A 19,666-nucleotide genomic window follows, 5' to 3' on the forward strand; every position below is an offset into this window, starting at 1 on the left:
TGCTTTGCAGCTGCCGGCATACTGCCAAAGGCTGGTTGGTAGACCTGGCGCAATTTAGCTGATCCCATACAATTTCCTCCTACACTTTGAGCTGATCTGCAGGTTGACCTTAGACAATTTGTCTTCTTTCTGGGAGAAATGTCACCCAAAAGGAAGCTATTAAGTCAAGAAGGTAATTCTGCAAGAACAGTCCACTGTATAAACAGAACTTGACCTCGGGTAATTTATTTCTGGTCCTTTACAAAGAGACTTAAGAGATAAGACTGATAAATGTCAGGGGCTCAATCTGTCAATTAAAAAAAGGGGGAGAAAACCACCCTTAACGTGTTATTTTGGAGTGGCGGAATTGAAACGTGCTAGGAGCTAACAAGCCAAAAAGCAGGCTTTAAGAAGGGTGCAGTAGATCATTCCAGCTTTGTGATAAATGTTGTGTTCCATGTCAGAGGTTTACCCGGAAAATGTGTGCACATGGCTACAATCCTAAACATACTTCAAAATAATGGGAGTAACGTGAGGGACAAGGATGAAGAAAGAAAGAAAGAAAGAAAGAAAGAAAGAAAGAAAGAAAGAAAGAAAGAAAGAAAGAAAGAAAGAAAGAAAGAAAGAAAGAAAGAAAGAAAGAAAGAAAGAAAGAAATCTATTGAAATGAAGATGTTCTGAAACTGATGTTCAGCCAGTAAATCAATTCATATAGTACATTAGTTTAAAGGAAGATAATTGTGCCTTTATTGCAGCATGGCTTTTATTTCCAAGGGAGCACCATAACTAGACAGCTGCTCCTAGTACAGCAAGCCTTTCATTAAATCATTGCTACTCATGAGAAACTATTTAAACCCAACAATGTCACTGACACATATTGGCCATGTTGGCATCTAATGCTAAACCACAGCTTAACATTATGTGCACAAGCCTCAGGTTCTTGCAAGTGCCCTCTCCTTCTCTGGTCCAGCCACAAGAAGGAGACCAGAAGTTTCCATTTTCAGCCAACCATGGCTTCTTATTGGCCAGGATTGCATGAATGAGGTAGGCGAGGATATGCGCAAGCATCATGCATTCCCACACATCCCTTTTGCTCCGCCCTTCCTGCAAGCAGGAAAATGAAATCAGGAGACAATGATTTAAAGTTGGTTTGTGAATCCTGGCTTGTGTGGAAGCCATTAACCAGAATCTCCCGGGCTGTGCTGCTTCCCTGACCTTCCTCCAGCTGAGTTGCTGCCTCATACTGGGATGGGCAGGGGGAGGGGCCAAATAGTGACAAGGGCAGCATGTCTGGATGTTACACAAAACTAGGTGTAGCATCACAAGTAAATCACTTACTGCTTGTTATTGCCTCATCCAGTATTTAAATGTGAACTATGACCAAATTTCAGTAAGAGCCGTTTTTTCTTTACTTTTAGAGCCCCCCAAACAGTCTAATTTTTCTAATGAAGACTGGTGTAGTTCAGTAAGTCATATATGGAAGTTGGGCTGGGGCAATGAGGGCTCAAATCCCCAGTCAGCTATGCAAGCTCACTGGGTGACCTTGAACCTGATCCTCTTTCTTTCAACTTAGCCTGTATCACAGGGTTATTGTGAAGGCCAAAGAAAGAGCCCCATGTACAGTGCCCTGAGTTCTTTAGGAAGGGTGGAGCATCACTTAAGTTATATCAAATATAAAGAATAATATGATTGCTAAACACAGAACATCTCAGGACTGATTTTATGATAGCTGAATGCACACGTCCCAGGATGATAATGGAATAACTATTTAATCAGCCCTGGGAAAATCTGAGGGACTTTCCCAAGCACAATCAAACTTAAGTTTCTCAACACTTTTATTCAGCTAGAGAACAATGCCAAGAGATGTACAGTAATGCAAGTTGAATGGTTAATGGGCATAACAACTGGCAGCTGTGCACATTCACCAGTCATTGTGTGGAATGCGAACATAATCCTTCCATGAAAAGGAAACTGTGCACATTTCCTGGTCATATGCATAGTCTCCCACAGGCCTTGAAAAAATGTGCATATATCAACTGAATTTTTTACACTCTCTGGCCATTATGGATAATCTCCAACAGGCCTTGGGGAATATGCATATATTGACTGAAATCTGTACATTTTCTAGCCAATATGCATATTCTCCAGTCAGTATGCATAGTGTCCAAGAAACATGCCATTTTTCTATCTCCTCTTCAGAAGTGTGCAACCTGTGAGCTCCCTGGGCTGATTCTGGCCCACTGCCTAATCTAATGTGGCCCACAACATACCCTCTCACTGATCAGCAGAGCAGTAGGAAGGGGGTGTATGCCAATGTAAAGATTACATAGAGAAAAAGCTTAATAGCAGCATGGGAATTATGGGAATTGCAGGGAAGATTTAACTAGCTGATGCAAATTTTCTTATACATCTCCTGGCAATCATCATTCAGTTGCCTTCTAATTTATGTATATCTGATAAATCTAGGGTTGCCAGGTCTCCGGTTTTCACCAGGTCTCTGGGTGAGTCAGCTTAATCTCCGGACTCTTAGCTTTCATTTTTTTAAAAAAAATTAAGTTTCTAGATGGTCTGGTTCAAATGATATAAACCAAAATGTCAGCTGCCACCCCCCACAACTTCTGTTAGTACCCACTGCTCTAATCCCTGCCCTTTCAGGTTTTAAGCCAATAAGTGAAGTCAGGGTTGTGATTGACAAGATTTATTGACCCCCAGACAACACCTAAACCCCATTTCAAGTTCTGAGAAGTTTCCTTTTCCTGCTATGTCACATCAGTTATTCAGTAAATATATAGCTTTCAGCAGCGTAAAGAGTACTTTCTCTGTCCAGGATTGGGACTTGCTTCTGAGTAAACATGCATAGGATTGCATGACAACAGAAGATCACAGCAGGATCTTGATGAGCATACATAGTAAACAATTTTAGTTATAATTATAATGAAAGTGTACATGCAAGTTTTTAATTAATTAAATGGCATATTATACATTTTATCTTTCAATTAATTTTTGAACAGAAGTTTTAAAAAGTGTACATGCTGCAGTGTTATACTTTTCTAATTAAGGAGTCAAACAAGTTTAAATTTTACTGGACTGTTGAGGGCAGTTTATTTGTCTTGCTCATAACCTGTTTTGAAAACCTTCCCAATATGAAGCTTTAATCCAATACTCCCTTTTCTGGGATTAAAGCTGCAGTGCTAATTCCTGGGAGGTAACCCCATTGAATTCAGTAGGATTTACTTTTGAGTAGATGTGGTTAGGATTGTGCTGAAAATCAATGGGACTTTTGAGTGAACATAGAAAAGGATTATGTTGTAAATCTTTCTCTCCACCTCCGATCCTTTTTTTTTAAGCAGTTAGACAGTGCTTACTTAGGCGTCACTGCTTTTATTTGGCAGGAAACTAATACTTAAAAAAAAGTTCTGCAATGGCTAACTGGTTTTGACAATAAACTACTATATGGGGTGTATGTATTTTTACATCTCGTGTGTGTGTGTGTGTGTGTGTGTGTGTGTAATATTTCCAACAACCCTGTGTGGTAGGGTTGGAAACCAAGGCAGCTCACAATAAGAAATAAATTCCTTTAAAATCCAATAACCATAAAACCAGTATAAAACAGTAGCAAAACAGCTTAACGTGGCATGATTCTGAATTTTGGATTGGGTGAGTGAAGTTCCTTATCATTGGATTGCAGTCCTGTGCATGCGTCCCTGGCTGAGTAAGTCCTATTGAATACATTGGGACTTGCTTCTGAGTAAACATGCATTGGATTTCTCTATAAATATCTTTACAGGTTGTGTAAATGATAAACATGTTTGACAGTTATGCTTATATAATTATTTCTTCATACTATGTGTTGATATGTATCTGATTTCACACTATGGTTGTAAATTATTATTTACACATTATTATTCCATCTACATTTTAAGTGCGCCCTTCTTCCTTGGGGTGGTCATGGTCCCCCTCTGCTGTTTTTACCCTGAGGGGTGGATTAGTCTGAGATATGGTGCATAGCTGATTTCCATTTTAAAATTTAATTAAAATGATTTGTATGCAGGCAAAGTTTATGAAATAATGCAGATCCACGTAATACATTTAAAGCACACCCAACTCACATTTAAAGTGCATGACTTCCCCGAAAGAATCATGGGAAGTGTAGTTTCCCCCTCACAGTTATAGTTCCCACCACCCTAAAAAAACTACAGGTCCCATGATTCTATGGTGACATTCATGTGCTTCAAATGTATGTTGAATGTGCTTTAAATGCATGATGTGGATCTGCCCTAGTACGCTATGCATTCATTAGTGAATTGAAAAGAACAATTTTAAAAGATACTTTTTAAAACAAGACTGTAGTTCAGTGGTAGGGCACATGTTTTGCATGCAAAGGTCCAAAATTCAATCTCTGGAAGAGACCTGGAATCCTGGACAGCCAATACTAATCTATGTCATCAGTACTGAGCTAGATGGTACCAAATGGCCGAGTCGGTATAAGGCAGATTCCTTTGTTCCTAAAGGTGGAAAGAGACCCAAGGGCCACAGTGACTCTGACATTTATTTATGTATTTTATTTACAACATTTATATACCAGTTTATTGTAAAAAACCTCAAAGTGGTTTATAGAAGGAATTCAAGCAATAAAATTATTGGCGAAAACAGTTAAAGACAGGTATTTAAAAACATTCAAAATAATAAAACCAACAATGAGTTTAAAAGAGATAAAAAACATAATTCTTCTACATGTCAGGGTAGGCTTGCCTAAACAAAAAATGTTTTTAGCAGGTGCCAAAAAGAGTACAATGAAGCACCGGCCTAATGTAAATAGGCAGAGAGTTCCAAAGCATAGGTACTGCCACACTAAAGGATCGATTTCTTATAATAGGAGAACAAATACTATGTGCCACCCGTAACATGGAAAGCACACCTTGAACCTGGTCTGCTAGCAAATTGGCAACCAGTGCAGATTTCAGAGCAGAGATATTATGTGCTGATAGGGTCTCACTCATGTCAGCAATTGTGCCACAGCATTCTGCACTAACTGCAGCCCCCGGGTCAGGTTGTGCTGCATGGGGATTGCTGTGTTCTTGGTTGAGTGGCTGCCAGGATTTTTTTAATTTTGGTTTTTGGTTAGGAATCCTGACTGGTTGTGGGATGCTGAGTTTTCTGCCTTACTCATCGGAATCTTGTTGTGTTTGGTATGGAATTGCATTTAGGAAATATCACTGTCTTTTTCTTTTTCTATTTACATTTCATTTCTCTCTGTCAGTTATTATTCATTGGAATTGGGTTGTCTGTCAAACTGAGTTCATAGCAGCCCACAGAGTAGGCAAGAAAGAATAGAGAATCTTCTTAACTCTTACTCATTTCTCAGACCTCTCTATGCAGTGGTCAAGTCTGTAAAGAAGTTTAGAGAAGCCACTTTAAAAGCCAAGCAGGGCATTCCAGGCAGGGGGTTGCAAACCCTACTTTGATATGGATATCTTTGCAGAGGATCCCTAGTCAAGCCTTACCAACAACACAATCCTAACTATATCTACTCAGAAGTAAGTCCTGTTGAGTTCTATGGGGCTTAGTCTCTTAGTAAGAGTTTTTACAATTGCAGCCTTCAGGGGCATCCATCTTTACTCCTGAGTGCTCCCATCTAACATGTCCACAATACTAGGCTTTCTTCCTGCAATGGCCTTCTGGTGACTAGCCTGGTCTGAGCGCACTTAAACCCTTTTTGCCAGAAGCAAGTAGGCTAGATTAAATGTTGCTTACCCAGGCTTTCTAAGCAGGTGAGAAGGAATGATCCCATCACTTCAGATGGACTTGAAAACACCCTCATTTAGCTAAGATTTCTATCTTAATTTCGAATCAGAGAATTTTTTGTTTGTTTGAGTGGTACACTCCAATCAATTGTGGTTGATGCTTAACGTATCATGGTTAATGACATGACCCCTATGATATCACCAGGGTCCGCCCCATGACATCACTAGGGCATGCCCCCTATGACATCACCAGGGCCTGCCCCTTAAATCTCAGGGTTTCGGATGATTCTAACCTGGCAACTCTAGATAATACAGTAGTCCTTGGGGCTTGTGCCATACTTTGACAAAAGCAAGAAGCATAATTGCACTCCTTTGGAAATATGCTCTACTGAAAAAAATGGCTTCTAACATTCTAAGCCAATGAGAATATAAAAAGGATGAAGTATAAGAAGTTGGTGAAGAACTGTATCTATGCATGGTCCTGAAGGGAGTGGCTAACTAGTTTTGCAGTGTCTGTTGCCACAACGGATTAGAACCATGAGTCACTTTGCAGAGATAGCATCTCACAGGATGTGGTTCTGTGGGAGGCCAAACTTCACCCCAGCATAGCAGTTGCCATCATGCTGCTGAAACAGCTCCTGCTGTCTCTTGCAGCCCCAGAAAACAGACAATTGGGCCCCTAGACAGTCTTTTGCACAGCATCCTATATGGAGGGCTGCACAGTGTGGGAAACCTGCTTCCCATCTACCCATGCCAGCATAGTCAATGATCAGGGATTATGGGAGTTGTATGCAGGGCATAGCTTCCCCACCTCTGCTATGTGGCCGTTTGGCCTGCAGGGAGCCATGTAGGCTGGCTGTGTCATCCGAAAGAAAGGAGACAGGGATTTTGATGGAGGTAAAGCAGAACAAGCTATATCTGCCTCACTTTCCAGGCACCAGAGTGGCATTTCCACACATATCAACTCTTTTAGATAAAAGGAAGAATGTATATCCTATCACCTCTTATCTGAGTGCTCCACAGCAGTGTGCCCAGGTGTTAACTTTAGTTACACATGCCTCTCCTATCATGTCTGCAATGAGAGCAAAAAAGTTTGTAACCCTGTCAATCAAAATAGATGAAGCTAGAATTAATATACTTAACAGTCTTCCAAATTGGTTCAGGAGTTTATTTAGCACGCAAACATGAATAAAGATAAGAGGGCTTGCTGTTAGTGAGAGGGGATGGGTTTTTACTATGCAACCAGGTAGATTTAATGCTATAAAAAGCAGCAGTCATAATACTGCAGGTTAGATAAACTGATCCATCGTGCTAAAACGATTTATAAATCCTTTTTTATATATATAATCATTTATATATAAGCATATATATCTAGCACCAGGCAAGTATTTGCAATCCATTCATTTCATTTCAGCCTCAAAGTATTTCAGCAAATATTTTACTGACATATTGAAGTGTAGGGTAGTTTGCAGTGAAACCCATAACGCACCCAAGCAACAATCCTCTCTATGACTGAGTGCCATTGCCAATAACTAATGACATAATGGAATGGATCATGACAGTAAGTTAGTTCTAGCTAAGTCCCATTGAAATCAATGTGAAAAATTACTTATGGCTTAACTTAACTTAAATAAGTCTCCTTATTTTCAATTATCCAACCTCATACAGAAAACAGTGACCTGAAAATACCTGTTTAGAAGACATATGCCGGCAAGATCATCACAGCATAAAAATGACACAGGTGAGTTTTTCTTTGGCTATTATTAAAATGCTGACCAGCACATTTTCAAGCACCTCACACATCCACTCCAATGACCAAAGGCATTGGAAGTAAGAAGAATTCCTGACTGAAACTCACAAAGCTTCCCCGTGTAAGCGCCTCTTCAGACACTGCATTAGATCAGAGGTGGGGAACCAGTGGCTCTCAGATGTGGTTGGACTACACCTGCTATCATTCCTGCCCATTGGCCATGCTTGCTGGGGGTCATGGGAGCTGAATCCAGCATCATCTGCAGGCCCACAGAGGTTCCCCACCCCTGCACTAGATGTACATAAAGCAGAAAGCACATCCGACTCATAGCGTGCCTGAAAAGCAGAATAGATTGCATGAAGGCATCAGGCCATACATTCAAAAGCACGAGATTATGTAAATTACATCTGATTTGCATGTCTGAACATTCTTCTGATGTATTGTACACCTAATAATAATGTAAGGGAAGTAATTAATATTAGGGAAGGTGAGTGGCAGCCCCTGCCATGTTTCAGATATCATGTGATAATGCACCAGGACCACTTATGTTTGTAGCCCACTCACTGGTTTTGAACACTGAGAGATTATGATTGTTATACGCAATTAAGGCTGTAATCCTATAACACTTCCCTGAAAGTCTCACTGAACTCAATGTGACTTCTGAGTGGAGATGTAGCTAGCCTTATTTCTTAGGCTGCATGAGAAACGCACAAAGCTCTTAAATAAAGTGTTTGACAGGATGAGTGTTCTAAGGCTTTCCATAGTTTAAAAGGAGATATAATAAAGGAATCACAACAAATTCTCTTAAAATACACTAGGGCTCGGGTTTGTTTTGTTGTTGTTGGGTGTGTGTGTAGGGGCTGTTTTACTTATGCACTTTAATCTTGAGTTTATTCAAGGGTGGGTCTTTGAATCTTGCTGTGAAGACTTTTTGAATCTTGCCCAAAATCTCTTTACTGCCCTCCATGAAATGCTTGAATGGTGTCCCTGGTTAATATGATGAGAAACGGAACTGTTTTATGACTGCATAACTTGTTCAGAAGACATAAGAATCCATAAGCCAAGGAACATTTCATTTCAATTGTTTCTCCATTTTAACCCTTGAATTGGTTAATAGTCTGAGGAACAGTTGCTTTGAAGAAAACTTGAATATTTCCTGAATGGTTACACTTGGGCCCACATGATCTCATTGTATACACCTACATACTAGTTCAAAAACAGAACATTGCTCTCCTGTTTGTTTTCATCAGGGCCCAAATGAATATATGGAAGCTGACAGACACCCTGAATCTGCTTTCTGTTTGAGTTCAGTGCATGCAAAAGCTTCTTTTTTTTTTGCAACATAACACAGGCTCATTGCAATCCTTCAGAAAGATCTATCAACTAGAGCATAAAAAAGGTGGTGGGAACTGTATTCTCCCTGTGTGTGAGCTTTGAATTATTCCTGAATTTATTGTAATCCACTGGAAATCTATCCTTACACTGTGTGTGATTTATTTATTTCAACTGCCCACTCAAAACTGTAAATTTTAGTTAAGCTGCACATAGTCATAAATAAAGCAACAGCAGTGCTTCCTGATCAACTGTCTTTTATACTTCTCAGCAAAATGAACCATGCAGCCCAACTGTAAGCACATTAGTTGGGAATACTTTCCACTGAAATCAGGGTGGCTTCCTTCTGAAGACTCTGCCAGAGGACTTGACCATTCCTCCTTATTTGCTTGCACAAAGCTTAAAGAGATGGTCAGACTATGTTGGGTCTTTATTGAACATTTATTCTGGCTTGATTGCAGGTAAGGGTTGCCAGGCTCAGGGTCTGATCCTGTATCTTTAGGAGAAGAGAAAGTCAGCCAAGTGCAGGTGTTCTTGCAACACTGTAATGGGAAAAACCACAAGGTGGAATTCTCCCTTCCCCCTGCACAACTTTTAAAGATACAGAAGACCTCTTGGTTGCCAGGCCTGGTATAGTTTAGTATAAACACCATGTATAAACATGTATAAACATGACTGGCATGGTTTTGTTCCAAAAGAAAAAAGGATGTTAAAGTTACAGTGAACAAAAAGATACCAAAAAGTGTTAAATCCTCTTTGAGGGTTCCTCCTTCTAGTCTTGTTCCTGATCTTTAGATTTTTCTTCCTATTGAACAATCAAGGGAAAACTTTTTCACTTGTTGCTATATAAAGGACTAACTAGACAACTGTGGAAAGCAATTTTTTTTACAGGTTGCTGGGTTGATTTTTCTGCCCAGAAACTCTGAAAAGGCCTTATGCTGAGATGCACACATTTAGAAAATCAGGAATTGGGCCTGAGTTACTAGCCTAGGCGGCCAGTCCGATAACTAAAGTGTGCACAGCAGTATTTCTATTCGTCTAGGGCTGTTTGCATCCTTTGCCATCAAGTACTCAAGAAAAAGAAGAAAAAAAGCCACTATGATTGTGTGTATAGTGAGTGCCTGAAAAGATAAAGGGTAACTTGGAATAGATATTTTTTTCAGATCACATTAAGTTATCTCTTATCTTTATTTCACCCTTTAGCAATAAGCACCAAATCCTGCTCTACTCATCATAATAACTGTAGAATAATCAAACTCTTACTTCTTACTGCAGGCCAACAAGCCTGCTTCTTTATTGCTGACTGGGTAGAGACACAACTGAAACTGAAACAAAAAAGAACAAAGGAAAGTCCAAGGGGTGAAGTCTAACTCCACCCCATAACACAAAGTTCTAATATTTAACTCTTCAAGGATCATAGTACTATACAATCTGATTTTCTTTTCCTGGGATCATTTTGGTAATTATAGAGTGATTGTGATCACGAAAAACCCACCCTCAGACAGGGAAAGTCTTGAGTGAGCAGACTTTTGGGGGCTCTTCCAGATAAGGCTTTTTTTGTGCACTCCTCCTGCCACATTCACTGAATTTTTCACAGGGCCCTGTTATTCAGTTGCTCTTGTTCTTAAAACAAGCTGTCATTCTTTAAATGGAGGCTGGCATTGTCTGTCTTGTCACAAATTAAAAAGACAGTTGTCAAAAAAAAATCCAGTGTGTGTGAAGCAGAGCTCTAGTGAGGATGGTACACCCATTTGCCCTATCCTAGCTACAGGGGTGAAATTGTGGGGACCATTTTCAGACATCCCATGCAGTGGATGAGCCATTCATGTGCTAATGTTAAGGTTACCAACTTTTCAACCAGCCTCTGTAGGGTGTGGCAGAGTTGACTCCTAGATTGCTTTCTGTATCCCTGTCATGTGGGTCACTGTTTTGGCATAATTTTCTGAAGACACCTGACCTATGTACTATGCATGGATGGAGGGACCTTCCTTCCACTTCCGCCACTGCAACCAAACAAGGGATGAGAAGATGGAAGGTTGAAGTGGCTAGACAGGGGTGGGATGCTGAGGTGAGTGAGTTGGGTGTTGGGAGAGAAAGAGAAATTATCCTCCAGTTTGGATTACAATCCCAGCTGAAAAGTCAAGTTCCGTGGGTTTGTAGTGCTTAGCTCTGATTGTCAGCAAGCTTTTTGAGTTACTAAGGTTCAAATTCTGAGTCAAAGAATTATGAACCTTAGTGATATCACTACAGTAGGTGTGAGGAACATTTTGCACTTGAGATGTTGCTGAATGACAATTCCCATCATCCCTGTCCATTGGCCATGCTCACTTGTGCTGATGGAAGCTGTAATTCAGCAACATCAGCAGGACCCAAGGTTCCCCTCACTTCAACTAGGGGGTAGGGCCATAGCTCAGTGACAGAGCATTTGCTTTGCATGCAGAAGATCCCCAAGCTCAATCCTTAGCAGTGGCGTCACTAGGGTTGGTGTCACCTGGTGCGGTAACTCATGGTGTCACCCCCATGGACCTCCTCCCATACCAGACCATACAGAATCCTTAGTAATGTTTTTTGTACTAATGTTACTCGTAAATCATAATTCCCATATATCACTGAATGTAATGGCAATAGTAGTGACATAAACAACTAGCAAAATTAAAATTACACCTTTAAATTACAATATCATACGCACAGCTCAAATTCTTGCTCTTATTACTAATGGGAGTTAATTATCTTGCATATGCCCATAGTAAATTTTCAGATACTTTCAGACCCTCAGCAATTTTCAAGTGGTCTATGTAGAGGAAAGGTTTGGGAACCCCTGGAATAATACACCTGCTTATGTCCCTATGCTGCTCTCTCCCCTCATTTAGGTGCCTGGGATGCATGCACACACCTCCTTACAATTATGGAAAGTGATTCTTAATAATAAGTCTCCAGACACAAAGTTACATAGGTATTTATCAGTTGTTTAGTAGAAAATTCAGAGCTGCAGGGTCCCTTCATGATAGTTACAGCCACATACACCATTTTTTGCTCCTGGATTAAGAATGAGATCCTTGTTAATGCATTCTCTCACAACAACAAACATCTCTAAGAGCCAATCAGCATGAAAGTGGAGAGCGTTAGCAACTGAGAAGAGTCTTCTCAGTGGCTGACTCACATCCTTTCACTCTGAGTGATTCCAATCTGCAGAAAAGGCAAGGAAGCATATTGGAAGACTCTTCTCAGTGACTAACACACTCCCTTTTCATGCTGACTGTAGGATGCTTGGAGACATAGGGACCCTGCTCCCAAAAAAGCAGAGGGACTAAGATCCCCTGGATGACTACCCTCCTGGAGCTTATGGACATGACCGTAATATATTTTGTGATGTGCAAGTTCAATATTATTTATTAAGTGTGTTTAGGATTACACTGATGGCATTCCCAAATATGTACTTTCACACAGACTTTGGTTTTCCATAACACAATGTTTGTCCAAGCCTCCACACTTGGGGGGGCACTACTTGCACACCCCTTCCATAAGCACATCAAAGTTGGATACGCACCTGAACCAAGACGCAGACAAAAGGGCACTCAAAACAAAAAGGTAATTACAGTGGCTGAGTAGATCTTGTACAGTGGTTATACTGACTGGGCAGCCACTGTCCTTCACATTTTACAAAATACTTTTTCCTATACAAAGATTAAATTTCTGTGTATGAAAAAGTAATATATGAAGTGGTCTCAATAGTGAGAAAAGTAAACAAGTGAATGGTGATCCAAATGTTTTTCATTCTCACGTTATGAAGCTAGCTGCCAGATGCTGTATCACCTTCCCTACGCATGCAGCGTAGACTGAAAAAACAGCACCCAAGCCACCATTCAATACGTGCACGTGTTCTTTCCAACATGAATCTACAGGTCTCAAAAAGTAATGTGTGACAAAGTCCTCAAACACCTTATAACATGCCTCAAACATGGTCTCTTGTTCTACCAGCATGCCTTCACACCATCACTTTGCCAAAACATAAGGATAGGTAAATTGCTTTTAGGGAGGTTCACAATTATGATTTCCTATTTATTTAATCTAAAAATATTTAAAATACATAAAAACAGCCAGGGGAAGATACTGAAGAAATATAAAATAAATACAAATAAAAAGGGGGGGAGGTGAAGAGACCTTAAATGTGCTACTCACCATCTCTCAGCCTATCAGGATGAAAACAACGGAGAACCATGACCACCCCCAGGAAGAACGGCACACTTAAAATGTGGAGGAAAAAATCATCTACAACCATAGTGTGAAATCAAATACTTATTGGGACACAGTATGAAGAAATATTTATATAAACGTGACTATCAAATATGTTTATGAATTACACAATCTTTAAATATATTTATAGTGCAATCCGATGTTTGTTTACTCAGAAGCAAATCCCAATGTATTCAATGGGGCTTACTCAAACTGGGAAGTGTGCAGAGAACTACAGCCTCAAGTGATAAGGAACTTGTTCTTTCAACTTGTTCTTTTAAGTTGAGACCTTATCCAAGTCTGAGTCTGTGTTGGAATTGCTTTTTAATATGTTTTTAAGCCTTTTCTTTTTTTAAAAAAAATTTTTTTAAAGCTTTTAAAAATATTTTCAAAGATGTTTTAATATATTTTAAAGTCTGTTTTTATGATGTTTTAAAGTGCTTTTAGTGCTTTTGTTTGCCGCCCTGGGCTCCTACTGGGAAGAAGGGCGGGATATAAATCAAATAATAAATAAATAAACTTCATTCACCCAACCCAAAATTCAGAATTATGCCTCTTTAGGCTGTTTTCCAACTGTTTATTCTTGCTTTATGGTTATTGGATTTTAAATGGCTTTATTTCTTGTTGTGAGCTGCCTTGGTTTCCAACCCTACCTCACAGGGTTGTTGGAAAGACTACGCACACATACTGCAGATGTATAAATACATACAGCCCATATAATAGTTTATTGTCAAACCAGTTGGTCATTGCAGAAAAATCAGTATTAGTTTTTAAAAAATCAGTATTTGTTTCCTTTTTTTTTTTTTTACAATAATTTTTATTCAAATTTTCATAAAACATAGAAAACAAAATCATAAAACATTCAAAGACAAAAAACAAAACAAAACAAAAATGATTAAACAAAAAAAAATAAAATGTTGACTTCCCATTTGTCACATATCAAATCAGTTATAGGTCTACAATATATAACAATCCTGTCTCTTAAATCATATTATAAAATCACTTTCCTCCAGTAGTTATCTTAATTAATCATCAAATCTCATAAACATTACTTTATTCTTTCCACAAAAAGTCAAAGAGAGGTTTCAATTCTTTAAGAAATATATCTATCAATTTTTCTCCAAATAAACATGTCAATTAATCCATCTCGTTAATAATTATAATAATCTTATTGTCATAACCATAGTCCAAATAAACATTTCGATTAATCCATCTCATCAGAATCTGTTAGGTCCAATAATTTCAATAGCCATTATTCCATTATCCCTATTAGTTCCATCTTCCATCTTCAATAGTCCTGTTAAGTCCAGTAATTTCAGTGTCCAATCTTCCATTATCAGTATTCCATAATAATCTTGCTGTTGTAGCCATAGTCATATAATAAGAGTCTGATGGGAATTTCCTCTATCCCAAATATTTTCTTGCCATCCATTCTGAATAAGTTGCTGAAATACTGTTGTAAAGTCATATCTGTGTTCTTCTTTTTTACAAAATGCACTGGCTCATCTCTTGAGAGTTTTTCCATTGTCACATGGCTGCAGTTAATTCCATAGATTTTCTCTATATCAAGCTCCATCACATCATTCCAGTCCAGAAGATTATCCAAGCCATTGATAACTTTATCTCTAATATCTTCATTAATTTCTTCAGAGATAACGTTAAATTCCAAACAGTAGATTTTATTTCTAAAATCCATAAACTCCAGATCTTTTTCCAATTCCACATTTGTTCCAATCGCCAGGGCTTGTATCGTCCCTTTATTTTTTCTTTTCTCATCTCTGATCTCATTCTCCTCTCTCACAGGATCCCCTATTTCTTTAAACTCCTGCGTCATTTTGCTCAGTTCAATTTTCAGCTCCTTACTAACCTGTCGCAGGGTTTGTTTCGTTATCTCAATCTCATCCATTATTTTCTGAAACATAGTTACTTCCAGATTCTCAGCCACTTTCTTGATTGCCATTTTTAAAACCACGAAAACAAAGCAAAACAAAAATAAAGAAAAACCACTTCTTATTTCAGCAACAATTGGGTTAATATTCCAGGCTTGATGACATCACAGTATAAACAGAGCAACCTGCCTTATCTCTCTATGTTCAAGAATGCAAAACAAATTTAGTTCCCAGCATCAAAACAGTTAGTGGCGTCGTGAAGAAGCAGATTCGTCAAAATAAAATAGACCAAAAAGAGAATAGTCCCAGACAATATAATATTCCTTGGAATAGAAATCAGGAATAGAAATCCCTCTTCTGTGTATATCTTTAGAATGCACTTCCAGGACAGCTTTTTGCGACAGAAACAGAGATAAGCTGTTAATTTCGTGGATAACAGAGAAGAGTTATAGCTCACCCAGAAGCTGTCCAAAGCCGATCAATCTGACAAATCTCCTTTTGCTGCAACAATTTAAACCAAGTAAAAAAAATAATAGAAAGAAGGGTGCTTGCCTGTTAGTCCGTTCTCTCTTTAAAGAAAAGATAAACGTATCGCTTAAGCAGATAGAGCTTGTTCGAAAGTCCGTCCGGCATTGTTGGCTGGACCTTATCTCATAAATTAATGAAATCCAGTCCTCCCAACAAAAACAGGCTTTTGAGGTTGATCTCTACGTTTCTCCCTGCCCGGGAGAAATTTCATCAGTCAAAAAAAAAAATGTTCTGACTGATTTATATCTGAATAAGCTTCTTTTGAGGCGGGAGCCCGTCCCAAAAGCAGGCACAAGCGAAGTCACCCTTCCCGGAAGTCAAAAAATCAGTATTTGTTTCCTACAGAATAAAAACTGTAATACCTAAGTAAGCCCTGCCTACTTGCTTTAAAATAGGACTGGAGGAGGGGGGGACAGAAAGACAACACAAACACAGTTCTTTTTTACATTCACTCCAAAGTCCCATTGATTTTCAGCACATTCATAACCATGTCTACTCAAAAGTAAATCCTATTGAATTCAATGGGATTTACTCTGGAGATATGGGATTAGCAATGCTTTTACCCCCACAAAAGCAAGTATTGGGAAGGTTTTCAAAACACTGCCCAGGATCTGACTCCCACACACAAGAGGGGAAAAAACTGAAATGTATATACTTACCCAATTTATGAGATTTTCAGATAAACGGGGAGGAAACCACCATTTTCTGGCCTTGCAATGAGGTTTACTAGACACTGCCACAGGTCAAACAAACACTTCACTGATTGGCTGCAATCCTGAATGGGCGGGGTTAAAGCTACGAAGTGCTATACAGTTGTTTAAAAAAAGATTTAACGGGGCGGCTGACGTTTTTATGTATATCTCAAGAACAAGACCACCTAGAAACTTATTTTTTTTAAATTAAAGCTGAGAATCACCCCCCTCTGATGGTGTCACCTGGTGTGGTCCACACACCCCGCACACCCCTAGTGACGCCACTGTGGGGCGGCTGACATTTTTATGTATATCTCGAGAACTGGACCACCTAGAAACTTAATTTTTTTTTAATTAAAGCTGAGAGTCACTCCCCTCTGATGGTGTCACCTGGTGCAGTCTGCACCCCCCGCACACCCCTAGTGACGCCACTGATCCTTAGCATCTCCAGGTAGGTCTGGGAACGTCTGACTTGGTATAAGACAGCTTCCTCTGAGTATACTGTCTGAATGGCAGGTACATAACAGATAAGAAGGGTGGGCTGCTGCAGTCATGCCCTGCCTACAAGTTCCTGAGAGGCATCTGCCTGGCCACAGTGACAAGGAGAATGCTTGATTTGATAGGCTAATAATCCATCATATTCTCAACTTGCAGCCAACTCTGGTATGAAGATATTTCATTCCAGCAAACACTTGGAAAGTGAGTGATATTGTTATGTTTTTTCATCAGGCTGATAGGGGTTGCCAGGTCTCCAGTTTTTGCCTGGAGACTCCAGATTCTTGGGGTTTTCTCTGGGTCTCCATGGGAGTCTCCTTAATCTCCAGACTCTCAGCTTTCATTTTTAAAAAATTAAGTTTCTAGGTGGTCTGGTTCAAGACATATACACCAAAATGTCAGCCACCCACCCACAACTTCTGTTAAATGAGCTTGTAGCTGGCTGTTCTAACCCCGCCCTTTCAGGTTTGTAGCCAATAAGTGAAGTCAGGGTTGTGATTGATAATGGGGTAGCTGGACCCCATTGCAAGGCCAGAAAAATGTTTTTTTCCTGCTTATCTGAAAATCTCATAAATTGAGTAAATATATAGCTTTCAATCTTTTTCTCTCTTGTGTGCAGGAGTCTATTAAATTTAAATTTTCCTGGGCTGTTGAACAGGGCAGTGTTTTGAAAACCTTCCCAATATGAACCTTTAATCCAATACTCGCTTTCCTGGGAGTAAAGCTCCAATGCTAATGCAACATACCTGGAGTAAACATCATTGAATTCAAAAGGGCGTACTTTTTCAGTTGAAATGGTTAGGATTGTGCTGTAAATTAATGGGACTCATTGCAAAACAAAACCTTACAAAACTTATAGTCCTGAACTCAGAAATGCTTGCTTAGCAACCCTCTAAATTTTCATGGCGATACACAAAACGGTCAGAGAGAATCGGAAGTTCAAAATGTAAAAAGAGAGAGATAAAAACCAGAGCCCTTTTGGACTTTCTTCTGTCAGAGTTCTCATAATCTGTTGAACTATAGAACCATGGAATAGTAGAGTTGGAAGGGGTCTATAAGGCCATCAAGTCCAACCCCCTGCTCAATGCAGGAATCCAAATCAAAGCATTCCCGACAGATGCCTGTCCAGTTGCCTCTTGAAATTAATTAAAAATCAGCCATGTTCACAGAGTACCTGTAATCCTATTACTGGCCTTGTCCCATACTCTGACTTTCATCTTCTGCAGTTTAAAAGTCAAAAAAAAAAAAAAAAGCCTGGCTGATTTTTAATTCATTTAAGAAATTTTGCATGCAACTCAATTATAATCTCAGGCATGCTCAGTAAGAACCGTTAGTGTTCTAAAAACCAGGCTCACAGCTGCTTGGCATGCCTAATCAGGGGGCCACACCCACACCAGACTTTGATTTCACTTGAGACAGTCATGGCTTCCCTCAAAGAATCCTGGGAAGTGTAGTTTGTGAAGGGTGCTGAGAGGACACTCTTGTTCCCCTGACAGAGCTCCAGGGGCCAGAGTGGTTTAACAGTCAGCAGCTCTGATGGAAGCTCTGTGAGGGGAACACGGCATCTCCAAGCAACTCTCAGCACTCCCCAGCATTCTTTGGGAGTGGCCATGACTGTCCAAAGTGAAATAAATGTCTGGTGTGGATGTGGCCAGGGACAGCTTTGGTTTAAATTTGGGTGGGAGGCTACATGTGCCTGCTGTAGAATAAAAAGCTGGGGGAAACCCTCTGCCCAGTGCCTGCCCACCCAATCCCCTCCCCCCTCCCTCCCTCCCACTCCCCTTCCTGCCCCCCTCCCCTCCCCCAGGTCAGTTTCACCCATTCTAAGCATGATTGCACTGGAGTAAATCCCATTGAAGTCAAAAAGCATGCAAATGATCAAGCCTGCCCTCCCCTCCTATCTCCGCCCTCTTGCCCTTCCCTCCCCCTTCCTTCACCCTTCCCTCCCCCTTCCTTCACCCCTCCCTTCCCCTCCCCATCCCCTTCCAATCACCTCCTTCCCCCTCCTCCTCCTTCACCTCCCCCTCCTCCTCCTTCCCCTCCTCCTCCCCCATGGTCAGTTTTACCTATCCTAAGACTACAACCTGGGAGACCAGGGTTCAAATCCCCACACAGCCATGAAGCTCACTGGGTGACCTTGGGCCAGTCACTGCCTCTCAGCCTCATAGAAAGCCAAAGGTAAACCACCTCTGAATACCGCTTACCATGAAAATCCTACTCATAGGATCACCATAAGTCGGAATTGCTTGAAGGCAGTCCATTTCATTTTCAAGCATGACTGCATGGGAATTATTCCCATTGAACTCAATAAGCATGCAAATGATCAAACCTGCCCTCCCCTCCCTTTTGCCCCTTCCCTCCCCCTTCCTTCACCCACCTCCCCCCTTCCAATCCCCTCCTTCCCCCTCCCTTTCCAATCCCTTCCTTTCCCCTCCTCCTCTTTCTGTTCCCCTCTCCCCCTTCTTCCTTCCCTCTACTCTCCCCTCCCCTTCCTCAGGAGGTACATGTTCTTCCACAAATTATGCAGTCGTGTTTCCTGCATTTGGGGAAATTGCAGGGGTCAGCACACCCAGAGTGCAATGGATGAGCCTCACCCTGGGACAACCACTTTCATTATCATGGTATCTCCCCTGCCAGGTAAGTACATGTGCTCAGAGGCATGTGTTACCAAATTCTTCCAAGCTACACAGGAAGTGGATTGGACTGTGAAAGATGAACCCAATTGTGTTTGCATTTTGACAAATTTATAGGGCAGTACAATATCTCAGGGAGGAGGTCAGGTCTCCTGCTCCCCTGGTGCATTCACTATAGCTGTCCAATTTCCCTGCTTTTAAAAGTTTGATAGAAATATCTGTGGGCTATAGGTACGTTCTTAAACTGCAAAGTTTTTTGCCTATTAGTGAATTAAATGTGATTGTCGTAAGCTTGTTTGGATCAACATATGTTACTGAAGAGCAACATATAAACATGTAGATGTAGGAAGGAAGGGAGGGCAAGAGATGGCAATTTTAGAATAGGATAGAT

The 19,666-nt window shown here is 40.3% G+C and overlaps 1 pseudogene; it reads right to left on the reverse strand.

The window, feature by feature from the left end:
* Window positions 1–19,143: 19,143 nt before the first annotated feature.
* LOC133388182 (U1 spliceosomal RNA) lies at window positions 19,144–19,287 on the reverse strand (annotated as a pseudogene).
* Between the last annotated feature and the right edge of the window lie 379 nt (window positions 19,288–19,666).

Source organism: Rhineura floridana, chromosome 6, assembly GCF_030035675.1.
Source record: "Rhineura floridana isolate rRhiFlo1 chromosome 6, rRhiFlo1.hap2, whole genome shotgun sequence".
Lineage (NCBI taxonomy): Eukaryota > Metazoa > Chordata > Lepidosauria > Squamata > Rhineuridae > Rhineura > Rhineura floridana.